Source organism: Lissotriton vulgaris, chromosome 3_1 (assembly GCF_964263255.1).
Source record: "Lissotriton vulgaris chromosome 3_1, aLisVul1.2, whole genome shotgun sequence".
Lineage (NCBI taxonomy): Eukaryota > Metazoa > Chordata > Amphibia > Caudata > Salamandridae > Lissotriton > Lissotriton vulgaris.
In genome coordinates, this window is record NC_141689.1 from 578175047 (window position 1) to 578180212 (window position 5166).

A 5166-nucleotide genomic window follows, 5' to 3' on the forward strand; every position below is an offset into this window, starting at 1 on the left:
TGACATCAATGCATCTAACATGCAAAAAAATGAATTACCTAACCAGTGAGTGTATCACTAAAGACATGTGAGTGCTGGTACTGCAAATGATAATCTATGGTAACTATTAGCACATACGGGGGCAGAACATAATAGTCCTTAATTAGCACATAGTAACAAGGCTGGAATAACAGAAAACAACTGTGTGGTATACAATAGACTCTATTTCATGATATACCAAGATATTTCCTCATTAAGACCACGTTTGACGCAGTCTAAATGGTACATCCAAAAAGTTTCACGTTCCTTGCGTGTAATTTCTGTGGGTTGACCTGATCTTGACTGCACTTTCTCTAAAATTGACCATTTAATATCTTGCTCATTGTGATTCATTTTCAAAAAATGCTCGACTAACGGTGCCATCATTCTCTTGGTTCTGATGGCAGATTTATGTTCGCTAAAGCGAGTGCGAAATTCACGGCCAGTCTCTCCTACATATGCCAACTCGCAACTACAGAATAGAATATAGATTATATTGCTGCTGTGGCAATTTGTCAGATGACGAAGTTTGATTTCCTTGTCATTATATTCAATGGTCTCAGATGTAATTGCTGAGTCAAAAGCATGACACGAACCACATATGTGGTTACTCAAAATGACAGGAAGTCCCGTAATGGAACGTTGGCCATCTAAAGGAGACCTTTTGGTCTGAAGAGTATGCACCAGCATATCTCTCAAGTTCTTATTTCTTCTGTAGGCTAGTAGGGGGGTAGTGGCATTGAGGGAACATGATCGTCTATATTCAAGATTCTCCAGTTTTTGTTTATGATGTTCCTGATCTTAACATTCAGGGTTGAATGATTTATAACACATGTTATCCGATTGTGCTTTAGGCGATTAGACCCTTGTAGCAAGGCTACTCTGTCATAGTACTTAGCTCTTTTAAAGGCATGTCGTACTAGTCGATGGGGATAACCTCTCTTGAGTAGTCTGTCTTTAAGCGCATCTCCATGTTTTTGGAAGGCAGCCATATCTGTACAGTTACGGCGAATCAGTAAGAATTCCCCAAAGGGGATGGATTCCCTCTGGCAGTTGGGATGGTAACTGTCAAATTTTAGGATAGTATTTTTGGCTGTAGGTTTCCTGAAGAGGCTAACTTTCAATTGTGCGCTGGTGCCATCAATGCTGATATCCAAAAAATCAATCTTATTGTTATTATGGTTTACTGTGAATTTAAGATTTGGGTCACTGGCATTGAGCCAGAGAACAAACGCTTGCAACATGTCAACTGATCCGCTCCAGATAAAGAAAATATCATCTATAAAGCGTTTCCAAATAGATATACTTTAAATAAATGGGGCCAATTCATTATAGATGTTACGTAGTTCCCACTCACCCATAAACGCATTAGCCACACTGGGGGCACAAGATGCTCCCATTGAAGTGCCCTTAATTTGTTTGTAAAGGGAGCCATTGTACTCGAAAAAGTTATTCAAAAGAACAACTTCGAGGTATTGCAAGATGTTATAACCACATTCTGAAATGTAGAGAGGAGCATACTTCCAACACCCAAAGCAGTGTGTCAGATAGCTCCCTAATGATCAACTTACCCCCTTCGGTGCTTGGGACGGCCGTCATACGTCACGGTGGGCGTGTTCAGAGGACGCTCATTAATTCTCCCTCACAGCGGGAGAATTATTGCAGCGCCCAAGGGGTTGAGATCACTACAAAGGGCATCATTATGATGCTGTTTAGAAAACAATCCGACCGACTCCTTGTCAGAACCGTTTCGCACCGACTCCGGTTCGGTAAGTTCCGACCGATTGCGATGTTTCCGAACATCCTTCGGTCGTACTTCCATTGACTTCAATAGGAGCCTGTGTTCCGACTCACATCACAGGTCCCATTAACAAAAGGGGTGGTTGCGGAAAACACTTGCACCCTGTGGCAGTTACCCAATGGTATTGAAGTAAGCAAGACTCAGCTGGGCCTACCAGTGCAAGGGGTTCGCCCTTCCTCTGCACAGAGTTCTCAGACCATAGGAAGAAGTTGGCACAGAAACTGGAAAATACAAAAGCATAGTTTATTAAACCTTTAAAGGTGGTACTACAGTCCACACAACACCCTTCAGTATTGTATAGAGTAGCACACCGAACTAAAGCACATGGCCCCTTTTATACACAATGAGGGGGCTCAAAAGAAGGCGGTACAGAATACAACAGCAGTTTTATGTACATATAAGGGCATATTGGAAGGCACAATCGATGAGTGAGCAGAGTTAACAGTTTCCAGAAACTAGTAAACACATTCCTATCTGGAACTAATTAGTAACAGCTGCAGACCGTACTGAGCATGCCTGGACATGCTGAAAGTGGGTGATGCTAAATATAGCTTGTTGCCGGGAAGACTTCAGGCGCAGTAAACAAGGAGGTAGGACAAAGCACATGATGAGCACATGGCAATGTATGGCATACAAAATGGCCGCTACAAATACAAAATGGAGTCAGTTCATTTGCTACGATAATGGTTAAATACAGCATGTCTTCTGCTAATGCTTAACCTAATCGCCGTTGATTTACAATAGACGACCCTTTCAGCATTAGCTGAAGACATTCAACTTCTTAGGATAAGCCAGATACTCATCCCTTATATCAATGACCATCATCTCAGCTATCTTCTTGTTCAAACCATTCTGCATTTTGACTTCTGCAACATTTCTTTTGGTCGGTATGCAAGCAGTAATGCACATAGAACATATCATCGGACTACACTGGATACACACACAACATGTGAAGACTATTGCAATTATTATACATAGAGCAGTCAGTACTCTCCACCCCCAGGCAGAAATTAGAGTCCAGTACCATCCTGCAAGAGCCCATGTACCATTCTCTGTGTGGAGGTCTCCAGCAATCATATGAAGTTTATTGATCGCTTTATACACTGATGGTGTATGATCTGGGATGAACACACAACAACTACTACCTATAAGGCAACATGCACCACCTCTATCTGCTAACATAACATCTAGAACCATTCGGTTCTGTAAAGCAATAATTCTAGCAATTTGCAATTCTTCAGTGAGGTTTCCTAGAGCTACAGCTGCTTGATCTGTAACAGCTTATAAAACTCTAGTTAATCGTTGCACTTTTCTACTATTTAATGCAGCACCCACAAAGAAGAACAATCCTAAATTAAAATCTACATATTGTTCCAGGCTAGTATCTGTTTGATCTACATCATCAGTATTCAAGGTCCTCTTATAACGATTTACAGTAATATTGTTGAATAATTTAAGATCTCAATGATACAATAGAGGTGCCAGAAACACAGGGGGCAACAAAAATGACGCGTAACAAACACCTGTCCACCCAGCTGGCAATCAATAATATCCACGATTTCCACACACAAAGTAGGTGTTATGTGAAGCTTAAAAGGTACTATTGTTTAATCCATCTATATTCAAAACAGTAATACAATCGATAATTCCAACAGGAATATGTCCAATGCTCTGTACACATAATTCTGCTTGTGCTTGAGTAACAGAAATAACTACATTTTCACTTTTAACAGAGTCTCTTGTGTTGGTGAAGATATATGGTGTTGAAATATTGTCCGGTCGATATTCCTCCCATTCCCATCTAGTTCCATTCGCTTGGGGATACCCATCTTTGTCTTGATGACACTCTTTATTCAACCCGAAAAACAGTCTGCCCACTGTAGGCTTCCTAGTCGCAAAAAGCAGGGTATACCAGGCTCGACAGGAGCCATTATGCGAAAAAGGGAGAGGTATAAACGGTGTACCTCCCTTCTTTTGATGTGCAGGCATCATCCCACAAATCCAACAGTTCGTTGCATTTGTAGCAATATGGGTATGATGTAGCATCTGAATAAAAGTGTCATTAAGGTAGGATTGTCGGTGTTTCAATTCTTGATATGGGAGCGTGAAGAAATGATGCTCCTCAGGTTTCGTTGTAGTGACAACAAACAACTCAAGAGCAGGAGTTGTCTCCTCAACAGACCATGTTATTGTTGCCACAATCACCAAGACACCAATAAACCCTACAGCACAAAAAATCTTCTTCTCTTCCATTTTAACAATGCACAAAACAACTCTTCCTGAAACTAAAGTAGTTGTCAGAGCTCTTACCACTGGGCAGCCGTTGATTTTTTCACCACGGGCCAAGACGGGTGTCACTACTCTAATGCACGGCTGATCCCCACCCCTTGCCACATCGGCTCTCCGTTTCACTAACCCAGGGAATGCTCAGACAACTTTCACAAGCACTGTAGACTCCTTTCTCGGTCTCAAATTATATCTCGTAGCTCCAGGGATTGTCTGGTCCGGGAAGAACTCCGTAGATCCTTCAGGTGTCACAGCACGGCCATTCTCCGCAGTCAGAACCTCTCGATGGTCGGTGAACACAGCAGGCTTCACCAAGGTAGGAAGTACTCGCCGACAATGGGTGCTGTGGATCCAATTTTTCCGGTTCGTGACTCGAACTGCTGTCTTCGTGGCAAGTAACACTTGCTCTGGTCCACGCCACCTTGGCTCCAAACTGCTCGACCTCTCGAAGACCTTAATCATCACATGGTCACCAGGTCGGAGTTCATGGGCTTCACCTGTAGATCTGTCAGGAAGTGCTTCTCAAACCTGTTGATGAATAGAAATCAAGTAATGAGTTAATTGTGCCAAATAGTCATTCATTAAGACACAAGGTACATCATACACAGAACTTGGTTTAGGAATTCCCCCTGATATTCATAGGCCTACCAAACAGGATTTCATAAGGGGTGAGACTTGTCCGAGAATGAGGCACTGATCTGATAGACAACAATGCCAGTGGCAACGCATCTGGCCAAGTCAGAGAAGTAGAAGCCTGTATCTAGGCTAATTTCAGCTTCAGAGTAGCAGTGTATCTTTCCACCAATCCTGCTGATTGTGGGTGGAAAACTGCATGAAACTTTTGTTTGATCCCTCATCCTTTCAGGACGTACTTGATAACGTCCCCTATAAAATGTGGTCCGTTATCACTCCACGAAAATCTAAAAACACCATAACGAGGAATAAATTCCTTCAAAAGTACCTTTGCCGTAGTAATTGCAGTATTGTCCTTTGTAGGGTACGCCTCAATCCATTTACTGAAGTCACATACCACCACCAGGACATACTTCAGATGATTGCAG

At 42.3% G+C, this 5166-nt stretch overlaps 1 pseudogene; it reads right to left on the bottom strand.

Moving 5' to 3' along the window:
• Positions 1-201: 201 nt before the first annotated feature.
• LOC147726811 (uncharacterized) lies at positions 202-1262 on the bottom strand (annotated as a pseudogene).
• Positions 1263-5166: the final 3904 nt, after the last annotated feature.